This window comes from Ursus arctos, unplaced genomic scaffold (assembly GCF_023065955.2).
Source record: "Ursus arctos isolate Adak ecotype North America unplaced genomic scaffold, UrsArc2.0 scaffold_9, whole genome shotgun sequence".
NCBI lineage: Eukaryota > Metazoa > Chordata > Mammalia > Carnivora > Ursidae > Ursus > Ursus arctos.
Genome location: NW_026623111.1, coordinates 32,263,279 through 32,275,336, shown reverse-complemented (window position 1 = coordinate 32,275,336; position 12,058 = coordinate 32,263,279). Strand labels below are relative to the sequence as shown.

At 43.5% G+C, this 12,058-nt stretch overlaps 1 protein-coding gene across 1 annotated transcript in view; it reads left to right on the top strand.

Moving 5' to 3' along the window:
• Positions 1–4,941: 4,941 nt before the first annotated feature.
• RBM47 (RNA binding motif protein 47) overlaps positions 4,942–12,058 on the top strand; it is a 147,374-nt gene continuing 140,257 nt past the window's right edge. The window contains exons 1-2 of the mRNA XM_048212046.2: positions 4,942–5,047; positions 5,195–5,353. The gene's annotated coding sequence lies outside the window, so the exon portion shown is untranslated. The remainder of the gene's footprint in view (positions 5,048–5,194; positions 5,354–12,058) is intronic.

Below are 12,058 nucleotides of genomic sequence, written 5' to 3'. Positions count from 1 at the left end.
TCCAGACTGTGTTCTTAGTTGCTATGCTTATACTGGTGATGGGTGGATGAATGGATGGATCTCTAGGGGTATTCCAAGCAGAGAAACAACAGAAACAAAGGTAGGAATATTCCCTTTATTTGTACATGGCTTTTATGGTCAGTAAATTTAGCCACATCTGCAATTAATTCTGTCCTATGAAATAGGCACCCCCTGCGCTGTAGGTCAAAATAAAACTTTAACCATGTTTTTGAAAACTTACTTGCTTTCATTCTCTAATATGACCCTACATCTCAGATTCTCAATGAGTTAAACCCTACCTCTCTTGACACATGCTTCTAAATATATGAATGATAACATTCAAATGTACTTCCACATTCACTCTTTCATTCAACAAACACTTTTTGAGTGCCTACCATGTGCCAGACAATCTCTTTAGGCTGGCACTACCACTCCCAGAATGCACATGTGTGTAAACTAATCGTAGACACATATAGAGTCTTTCTTAAGTCCATAGAGCATAACGGTGAGGATCACAGGCCCTGGAGCTACGCGCTCTGCCACTTTCTAGCTGTGGGATTTCAGCAGCGTCACATACCGCGCTGGTGTCTTCATACATGAAGTGGGTGTAACAACAGTCTCTATCTCATGGGATTATTGTGAGGATTAAATAGTTAATACACGTCAAGTGCTTAACACTGTGTCTGGCAAATACGCTAGTAAGCGCTTAATAAATGTTAGTAATTTCATGTTGACAATCATTTCTGGTAAGTTATTGCTGAATGATTGAGCTTCATATGTGAGGCTGTTTTCCATTATAAAATGAAAAGAGGTCTGGAGATCTCTGGTGGGGAATCAGTCTTAAAGGGATATAAAGGAATTAACAGCATCTGTTGCCATAACAAAACCATTTCTTGGTCTCGAGTGGGCCTTTAAGGGGCCTATAATTGACTTTAGTGTTCCTTCCATCGCAGCGGGCAGGTGGGGGTGGGAAAAGCCTTCCATCTAAGCAGGCGGGCTCTGGCAGAGCTCTTTGTGCCGGAAGGACGAAGGTCAAGGGACTCCTCGTATTGAAGGCCTTTCTCAAAATGAAGGATTTGGCTTCTGAGAGTAATGTGTGGAGTGAACCCCTGCTATACTTAATTCCCTTTTTTGTGAACTCAGTACATTTTTAAAATTCAGTGAGGGGCCCTCCTGTAGTGTGGCATGGAGACTGCAAACCCAGATGCCCTTCTGACAGAGTCCTCAGGGGCCCTCCCTCAGCCTTTGACCTATGAGCTGACGACTGTGTTCTAGACTTAGTGGCTGGGCCAAATCATTTGCATTCAAGTGTGCCCAGGAATTATATGTCTTAAATTTGCACACGTTAGATCCAGTGTGGATTTGATATAAAAATTAGAAAATAAAAGATTAAACAAAAATTCTCCTATGGGTAGGGGCACCTGGGTGGCACAGCAGTTGGGCGTCTGCCTTCGGCTCAGGGCGTGATCCCAGCATTATGGGATCGAGCCCCACATCAGGCTCCTCCGCTGGGAGCCTGCTTCTTCCTCTCCCACTCCCCCTGCTTGTGTTCCCTCTCTTGCTGGCTGTCTCTATCTCTGTCAAATAAATAAATAAAATCTTAAAAAAAAAAAAAATTCTCCTATGGGTAGCCGGTGGGCACCATATTAAGGAGAGGCTGTGGAAACTGTGGTGTCTCTGGGTCTCTCTGGGTCAGGTTGCACGTTCTAGGTAAAAAATAGGGTTTTTTTTCTATTGGGAAAAATAGCAGCAGCCTCAGTAGAAAGTTTGGGTTCAGGTCAGTGATTGTATCCCATCCAACAATAATTTTTCTGTTTCAGGGAAAATTAGGGGAAATTAAGGAAACTGGTAGAAAGTAAAACCATTGAAAAGATATTACCCTTTTTCATACTGTAAAAGGGTACCTAGAAGGTCAGCTCTTATAAGAAATAGATAATAGAAGCTCCCCTCTCCCCAAAAGTCAGTTGCTTACTATGACCTCACCACGATCACAAGGAATTGGTTTACGAAGAAATAATAATAGCAAGAACAGTGAACAGCATCACTACGTGCAGGGATTATTCTCAGCTGTTTCCATTTATTTATTGCCTGCATCAGTTAGGTCTCACCTGTACTGCTTTGAGTACAGAGTCTTTGGTCTTTAAGAAACACACATTGGGACGCCTGGGTGGCTCAGTCAGTTAAGTGTGTGCCTTTGGCTCAGGTCATGATCCCGGGGTTCTGGGATCCAGTCCTGCATCGGGCTCCTTGCTCAGCAGGGAGCCTACTTCTGCCTGCAGCTCCCCCTGCTTGTGTTCTCGCTCTCTGACAAAGAAATAAAGTCTTAAGAAAAAAAGAAAAGAAACATATTGAGGGGCACCTGGGGGGCTCAGTTGGTTAAGTTTATTTTCACAATTCTAGTAGTAGGGAAAAGTAAAAAGCAGTAAAAAACCTAACTCTACTACTTATCAGCAACTTGAAACAACTGCTAAGAACCTCAGTTTCCTCATCTGAGCAATAGGGCAATGCAAATGATTTGTGCTTTGCTCATGCTTCCCTTACATAGTCGTGATGGTCAAAGATGATAATATGTCATGGAGATGCTATGGAGATGAGTGGTTATTATTATGCCTTCATTTTGCCTCTGTTGATGAGAGCCTCTTGAAATAGTGTCATTTGATCTGAGATTTAAACATGGGCAGGAAGATTCTTTGTGAGCCTTGGAGTAGTTTTTTTCCGGGTACAAAGGGTAATACCATTTTTTGAGTACCGACCTGTGTCAGGAACTGTGCCAAGACTGCGCCTCTCATTTAACTCTTAAAGAAATCTGGGGAAGTAGCAGCTATTACTTTATAAATGAAGCTGTGAAGCTCAGAGCAGTTAACCCATTTGCCCAGCATCACATAGCTGGGATAAAACTGAGATTCAAACTCAAAACTGCGAAACCAAGCTCTATGCTGTTTGCATTCACTCTAGCACTTTGCATTACAGGCAGAAGGGAAAGAAGGAAGCAGAAAGCAGGGGTCTGCAAACCTAAAATGCCCCAGGATCATGGGATTTGCCTGAGAATGAAAATAATAGAAACAGGCATCAAGGCTCAGCCACAAAGAAGAAATGATGTTGGCGGACATTTCTTTGTTACAGCCTGCTGCTTGACAAGTCAGTTTGATTTTCACATATTCCTGGGGACGACAGTGGGAAGTAGTTAGAAACAAAGATTATAACCGTTTAATAGGTGGCAGTGGGCAAACCTGAGAAAGAAGCAGAAGTGCCAGGCAACATTCGAGAGAAAGGAATGGACTCAGAACTGCCATCCGGACTTCCTTCCAGGGGCTTGTGCCCCCATCAAGGGCCATCTTCTCTGACTCCAGACCCAGGTCACCTGGAGTCACAGACCTCCACACTTTCACACTCACGGTATGATTCCTGATCATTATTCTCCAGGCTTTGGCCCAGGGCTTCCTATGGAAAATCCTGTCCTCAGGTGGAAAAATCAGTAAGCTGGAGAATGGCCTCTCTCGAATCCTTTAACTCAAAGAATCCCTGACAGTGAAAGGTTCTGGAGACCACAAACCAGATACTTCTGAAAAAGAAAAGAAAAATCTGAAAAATGCGTATGTTGCCTTAAGGTTGCGGAGCCCTTGTTCACGCCTGGCAGTGCGAATCCTTAGACGGTACCAGAACCTCAGTATATCCTCACTGCCTGCTGCGGCTACTTTGCTCTCACCTGAATTGTTGAGGAATGAACCCAGAAAGGTGTTTAATTGATCTGAGTTAAATCTTGCCCCCATTAGGGAAGATTGAAAAACCCAAAGGGATCTAAAATGCTTGAGAATTCTCTACTGGTTTTGAGGGATCATTTTTTCCTAAAGCTGGCAAATGATGCTTTTAGATTTAACTAGAACCTGCAACTAGTCCTGGTCTCACTATGCAGCGAAACTTGAACTAATGGACCTGAGTGTCTTCATCTGTAAAATGGGGGTAAAGTAGCTCACAGGATTGATTTGTAAGATCAGATAAGATGAGGTGGGTGAAAGTGCTTGGTTAAAGCACCAAGGGCTCATTAATGTAAAAGGGAGGGCGATTTCTTTCTTTCAAGGTGAAGCTAAGTGGAGGAAAAAGAGTGCTCTGTTAGCACTGATCACATTTTTTAGCCTCCAATAACCCCCTTTTAATATTTATGAGGGGTTTAAGAATTATTTTCCCCTATTTCACACCGTTTTTCAAATGGCAAAGACCATTATTTGGCCTGGGTCAGCTTCTAACTAAATAGGATAAATAACTTTCCCAGGGTCAGGCAGCAAGCAAATGGAGTTACCTAAATTCAATTTAGCATGAAACACCCATCTAAGGTTGATTGCTGGTCCTGAGTTTCCTATTACTGAACTTCATGGAATGCACAGGCCAATTTATCGCCATGTATTTTGTCAATCTTGCAACTTTTAAGTGAGATGAAAATCAGCTAGACACTCCTTTACAGGAACTTTGCTTTCCATTGTATTCAAAACTGTCTACAATGTAGACTGTGAGCAAAAATCTCATCTTTGGAATCTTCTAGAAACTGAGCAAAAGTCTCATCCTTGAGATCTTCTGGAAGCTGGGAGATCAAAAAACCCCTGCTCCTGGCCTTAAAGCTAGTGAGCAGCAGCGGTAGGTCTAGAGTCCACTTCTAACTCTGATCATACCCTGTCGTCTTCAGAGAAAAGCCATAGTACAAATACAAATAATAATGATAATGATGATGATAATAATAATAATGGCTGCTAACTATGTATCAGGAACTGTTCTAAGCTCTTCCTATGTACTAACTCTTCTAACCAGCAGAAAAACATTTTTGGACTAGTCCTTCACTAAAATAGCCCAGTGAGAAACAGTACTTTTTTTTTTTTCTCAGTTGGTGACATTGCAACCCGAAATCACAACTCCGTTTTAGGTTCCTGGTGGTGCCTGCTTCCTCTTCTAGTTTGTTTAGTCACAGAATTCGATTCCTGTTGGCCGGTTACGCGCCTACAAACAGGCTTAGCGCTCTATTGAAATGCGTGAGGCTCCTTAACTCTTGTATAAACAGGTAACGCGAAGGGGTGGGGCACAGATTGCGGGTTTCTTTGGGATGGGGATGGGGTGGGGGTTCGAGCCAAGTCCCCAGAGATCAGGCCAGGTTAAGGGAGGGCTTGGCTGCTGTTGTTAAAGGCAGTGTTTTTTGTTCCCTTTCTAGAAACCAGCTGTAACTTTAGGTCAGGGCGCATTAAAACGAGCCACTTCTGAACGAGCAGCGCCCAGGCCCCAGGCCCTGCTGCGAAGGCCCCGGCAAAGGTCAGGGTTTCGGCCGCGTGACGTTCCTGCCTGCGTCCGTCCGAGCGCTGCTGTGCCTCAGGTAAGGACACTCTGGGAGGTCCCCCCTTCCTCCAGGCCCGCCGCGGGGCCGGCTGTGAGACTACCTGGTTAAACGGCTCGTGTACCCGGGGGAAGAACCGGGCTGGGGGGGGGGGTTACTGATCCGCTCGTGATTCAACAGCAGGTTCCTTATTCCTCCAACATGGTTCTGCTTCGTTTCTCCAAACAGCCCAAAGGGGGCCAGACGTCTGAGGACAGATGTCCTCAGGTGAAGCAGGTGCCACTTCTGGGGCCGTGTCTGGATGTCAGAAATGGATGTGACTTTTGGAGCGGGCGAGAAGTCTGTTTGGTGAAGTCCCCAAATCTCTGCCATCCGGGCAGATCCCCCCCGCCCCCCTTAACCTTCAGCAAAGGTATCCGAGCTCCTAAAACAACAGGAATGTTGCACTGGCCTTTAGCCAGCGGAGGCTCAGCGAGCAGGATAAAATTTCAGTGCAGATTTACGGGAAGTTGCTGGTGTTGGGAGTAAAAATCTGGTTTGGTGAGTTTAAGGGAAGGGAGTAGACGAGAGACAACCTTGCTACTGTGAGGCGAATGGCCTCGGCTGGGGGAGGGCGGCGGGAGGAGGGAGGAGGGGAACAGGGAAGAGCTCGGAGAGCAGACACGGAGCGCTCCCCGTGCGCAGCGCCCGCCGCAGCCGGGCTCCCGGGGCCACTCGTCTCCCCCGGGCTGCGGACCCGGCGTCGCTCGGCCAGTGGAGTCGCCGCGCTTTCCAGTTCTCTCTCCCGCCAGGAATTTAGCCCCCGAAAGCTGTCTTCTAGTTATCGCTCCCGCTTCCCACTTTGGAATGTGCAGTTTGGGACAGTGAGAAGCCAGGGCTTGGGGAGTTGTCCTCGTTGAGAGAGTTTCTCTCCGCAGGTTTCCAAGGTTAAGACATTCTGACAAACTGGAATTCCCAGAGCCTGGGAGTTAAGCCTAAAACGATCTGTTGCTTTAAGCGGCGCAGTGGGGAGTAGCTGGACACTCCTTATTTTGGTTTTACATTAAAAAGAGGGAGGCCGAGAAGATGTTGTAGGTTACTTCCTAGCTGTGTAATTTGCTACCGGGCTGTGAATGGTGTTAATTTCTGAAGTGGGCGACTCCAAATACATAACAAAGGTAAGGTGGTTTTTGGCAATCCTTCTAAAGACCTTCCCTTAATCTTACATCTGGGTCCCAGTTTTCAAAAAAAATTTTTTTTCTTTTTCTCTCTTTAGCCCTGATCTCCCTCATTGTAACACTTTCCTTCCAACTCTGGTATATTTAGTGGGAAAGAAATGGTTTATAAAAAGATTTTAAAAACGTCAGCTTCTGGAAAAGCAGAAAATCATACACAGTCAGACTCATCATGTTTCCTCTGGTGATGAAACCTTTCCCACAAGAAACAGATTTCTTTTTTCGCCCTTGAGAAGACATGACTGGGCCATCCAGAGGCACAGGTGACTTTTAGAATCAGATTATTAAAGTGATATTGAGGAAATACTCATGACAGGCATCTATCTCATTTAAATGTTAAGGTGGGGGGAATGAAGAGGGATGTCTTGTTGCACAAATTTACGTCCAAAGGTAACACTGAGCGAAGCAAGTTTAGTTGTTTAAAGTTACAAATTCAATCTGTGTTAAAGTGTAGGGCTGATGAATTATGACAGCTGACAAATCACCAGTCATCGGATATTTAAGAAATCAGTTAAAATAAATGACGTGGAATTTTTCAAATAAGTGATTCATTTTTTAAAATTAGGTAACTAAGTTCATCTACTCTTGGGTACTGTCCCAAGACATTTGGGATGTGGCTTCTTTCTTGAGGCTTATCAAAGTGATAGAAAGGTAGTGTCCTTAAGGTATTTACTTATAGGCCGTACTGGTTTTTATGAAAAATCAAGCAATTTTTTTCTAGTGGCATCTGAATGACTCACTCATTTGTCTTTGGCAGGAATGCAGATTAGAAATGTGTTCTTTATTTCTCTGACTGACTTATTTCACTTAGCAAAAAAAGAAAAAAGAAATGTGTTCCATGCTGGAATCACACATATTTTTCAGGAGAAAGAAAGCGGAGGGTTGACAACCCAGACGTGAAGAAGTTTTAAGCACAGTTGCACTTAGACCAAGAGCATTTGCGAACTGCAGGTGCCCATTCAGTTCTAACAGGTGAAAGGTTGTCAGTGGCCTCTGGACGCGGCAATGAGATAGCACTTTGTGGGAGTTTGTGTTGCTGTTAATTTAAAGAACGATTTTGGTCAGATTGATGGTCAGAAATCTTGGAGGGAAACAAAACCAACTCAGTCTGAAAGGGAAACAGGAGGCGAAAGAGAGAAATGTGGGTTTCTGTATCCTTTCTTGTCCACCTTACCCCTCATTCACCCTGTTCTGATAGGAATACAGTTGGCCTCCTTGTCTTAATAACTGCATACGGGAGAATGAGGAATCAGAAATTTCACAAAAGCCTAGCTTCATTATTAACGTTCAAGATCTGCTAAATGAGGAAATAAGCAGAGGGCAACAAAGCTACTAGCCTCCCTGTCATGCTTCTTTACCTGACTAGGCTGCTCGTAAATTCATATGTTCAAGAGTGTTTCTTCATGTACATGGAAAACAAATCAAATTTTGAGGATACTTCAGCTTCCTCTTGGTTCGCGAGTTTTCTGAAGCTTGTAGGATTGAAAATCTGGCATCATCCTTATACTCCAATCTCTACAGTTTTAATAGTCAACGTATTTGTTTTTGATTCCCTACTGCGCTGCTCTCGGCTACATTTTGAAAGGATTGTGACCAAAACAGTTGGTGACAAGGATAGAATCAAGATAGAAAGCAAGGAAACTGTGCTTCTGGACACGTGTCCTATATACTTGCTCTAACTAGTGTTTAAACTACTCACATTTTTTTTTCTTCCTCACATGATAAGAACATTCAGATTAGACTGTTCTCTTTGGTTTATTAGTAATGGAACCTGTTCTAGGTAGTTTAAGATTAGAAGGTTAAAGTAGATAAATTATTATTGTTTTATTTTACAAAATGTGTTTGCTTTCCAAATTCTACTCCTGATCTGAAGATTAAGATCAAGAGTCCCAAATGATTGAGCTTCTACTGCTATAGGAAAGTATTTGCCTGTTTCAGACATGACTCCACCTCCACATTTCCCGTTCCTTCTGATTTTTCAGGAACAGGCAAAAGAGTAGATAGATGTAGGGGTGCTGGTAGGAGGAAGGAGATCCCAAACTTGGACACGAGGTTCAAGAGAAACTGTGATGAGGTTTTCCCAGAGGGTGCATAATCCTAGAAAAAACTTTGCAGAGGGCTTAAGTTTGGCATTCATAAGATTTAGGAAAAGGATGTGTTTTGCCTGAATCTAGAATTTGTGTGCCAAACATTTAAGCTCCAATGAAGACGTGCATGCAGCTGAAAAAGTGGTTGTCAGAATGGTTCCAGGTTAAAGGTTACTGGAACATTTCAACCGCTGGCCTGATGAAGAGAGAGATTTTTCCTGTTGGGAGCAGTTTCTGTGTCTTATGATGGTGTGGATTTTCTGGTTTGGTGTTGTAAGAGGTACAGGTTAGTCCCACAACCACCTGCTCAGAGTAATTGCTTCAAAGAACAACTGGAAAAAAGACTTTGAAGAAGGGCAATGCGGGAATGACTTGGGTTGTGAGGTAGGAGGCCTTTTCGTTCTCCGGCAAAGGACTGTCGTGGGAATGACAGTAAGTAATTGTTCAGTGCCACCTCACGTTGTTGGAGACATCACAGGCTAGAGGGATTTAGGGGGAAATGGCACCCTGCCACTTATATGTGTGTGGTCTGAATCATCTTGTCAGGAGAACTCTCCTGAGGGGGTCTGCACTGGATTTCTGATGGTTTCTGCTTCTCTCATAGTTGTTTCCCCTTCGTTTCTGAAAGCATCTGTATGGGGGAGAGGAGACAGAGGGACAGGATAGTCTCTCCCCTGGCAGTTGACGTGCCCCTGCTTTTTAGGACCTTTTATATTTTGTCCTGAAAAAGGGGTGAGGGAGGAATTCTCCAGTGAAAGTAGAAGGGGAGAGAGTGTCTGGAGGAGTACGTGGCCGAGAAACAGGTGAGTTCCAAATACTGTTAGTGATGTGGAATGCACTGGCAAGCTCCCGTGGAGATTTATTAATGCCCTCAAACTGTTGCAGGTGGACTGGCAACTGTAGGATTTAGAGGCTCACCCTGCCCCCCCACCTTTTGTAATTCAAATGCTCCTCGTATACTGTGATAGATGGCTAATTTGAGTGGGTTCAAGATACCGTCCCTTGGTAGGACCAGAAGGAAACTGATAACAAAAGAAGACTTTCAGCTGCGTTACCGCCTTCCACTCTGTCTTTTCTCCTGTGGTTTAAGGACACCTAAAAAAAATAAAAATAAAAAATCACAGCTCGGTTTCTGTGTATAATACGAGCATTCGGTTTCGTTGCTGTGAATATTCCGTTGTTGTCATCACAGGAACTTCATTTGTGCAAAAATGATTTGTAGGTTTGTTTAGACACACGCGGTTTCTATGTTTGTAAAACACAAAACATAAGTAAACGGCTACTGTCCCAGAATTGACAGTAGTTTATGGTTGCTCTTTTGATAAACACTATCATGTTTTAAGAGTGAAGTCATTCTAGAAATCAGAAGTACAGTCTCTACCTTTCTGAAGGCCATTTAAGAGAGATGACATCAGGAGAAGACAAAGGGCTGGTGTAACCCTGAATACCCTTTGTGATTTTGGGAAAATGTGAATCCTTTGGTCTTAGCAGAGTCCTGATAGTGCAAAATACATCTCTTATTTATAAGTTACAGCCGTTCATATTAATCAAGAAAACCATCTCCAGTCTCTGCAAATCATGCTATTTGTCTTTGAGGATACTGTTTCTGTGGTTCTTAGGAACATGATGGCCCAATACGAGGACCATGGTAGGTGCCAGGTGTGTATATGTTGAATGAAAGGGGAGTTGCTGATAGTTCTAGCTTCTTGATTGTGCTTTGCTTTGGCTAGTAGTCAATTTTGCTCCTATTCCTCCACCAACTGGGGAGAAAGACAGCATGGTCCCAGAAACTATGGATAATTGTATAATCCATATGTGGGTGAGCAAGAGTTAACTGTATGTGCCAATGGGCAGTGGTTGGGGTATGATGAATGTGGGGCATTGTGCACCAAAACAGGAACAGGATGCCTCTCCACCTGACCAAGGAAATGCCAACCTGTAAAAATTAGAATAAAAATATTTACCTTTCAGAGCCCTGAGACCTGGCTCAATCATTTTTGTAAAGCATTTCACATCATGCCAAAAGAAAAAAAAAAGTATTTAAAAAAATGAAGAAGATTTTTTTTTCAGGTGCTTCTTCTCTGAGATCAGTTTGATTGCCATTCTGAAAATATTTATTTGAGCCTTTCACCCTCAGGTCAGATATTCATGTTTCTATAAGTAGGGATCCATGTGCGTGATGATAATAGTGCTGTGATTCTCGAAAAGATGGCTTAACTAATATTTCTTTCTGTTTGTTGTCATTTATTTTTAAAAATAATAGCATGGTTCTTGGTACACCAAGCTCTTGCCAAGATTAGGCCCATCTTCTCAGTAGGCTTCCCAGGACAAAGTTGCCTTTGTGTAACTGTAACTGGAAGGATTTGGTGGCACAGGAAACTCAATGGGGCACTGCAACTTATTATTAACAGAAAATTCAATGGCCTGATATGTGTGTGTGTGTGTGTGTGTGTGTGTGTGTGTGTGTGTGTTTACTCTACCAGCTGATATCTATGATATATATCTCCATGCAGATGATCTCACTAGTGTAGGCTTTCCCAGGGAAGAATGTGGTGGTTGGGGATTTTCCTTGGAGTTCAGTTAAATTATAGAACACAAAAGCTGTAGCGTGCTGACGCAGAGGAGAGCTTACGTCTGTGGACTACATTGTTCTCAGAGTAATCAGCAAAATTTGGTCACACGTGGAAAGAAAGAAAAGGTGGTTAGCCAGAGTGAAAACAACAGTTTGGGGAAAAGGGATGACAGTTGGGCTAAATTGAAACTCCTTGGTAGAGTGGCTAAAGGTATGGATTGCCTTGATTCACCTCCTGGTTGTGTCACTTATGAGTGAGGGGACTTTAGGTGGTTACCTAAAAAACAAAACAAAAACCAGAAAAACTCTCTGTGACTCGATTTTCCCAACTGTAAAATGTCCGCCTTATGGGGCTGTTCTGAGGAATAAGTAGATTGCTGTATGAGCAGAGCTTGGCATGGCGCTGGGCACGAGGTCAGTAGAATGTGGCGCATAGTCAACGTGATAGGCACGTGTACCATGTTTTGATATATTTCTGTGTTTGAATTCTTGTCTCACTACCCTCCTTCCTGTAAGAGTTTTCTTTCATGACCTCTTCTGCTGGTTGGAATCCAGGATTCTCTTTCTAACCTTGCTGTTCGGCGTTGACCAAGTGGCCATTGCCTTTGCACACAAGCACTGCTTTGCTAAGTTACTTTTGGTTTTTGTATTTTAGTTGTGTGGAGAAAATGTTACTTAGAATCACCAAGGTACCCTTTTATTCTTTCTCTAGGTGAATCAAAGATGTCGATTAGAAACAAAAAGAATAATAACTGTTATATCTGTTGGTGAGAGACCACCAGGTGTCCTGCTGAAAACTGAGTAGAGATGCTCAGAAATGGTGGGTCGCCTGGCTGGCTCAGTCGGTAGAGCATGTGACTTTTGACCTTGG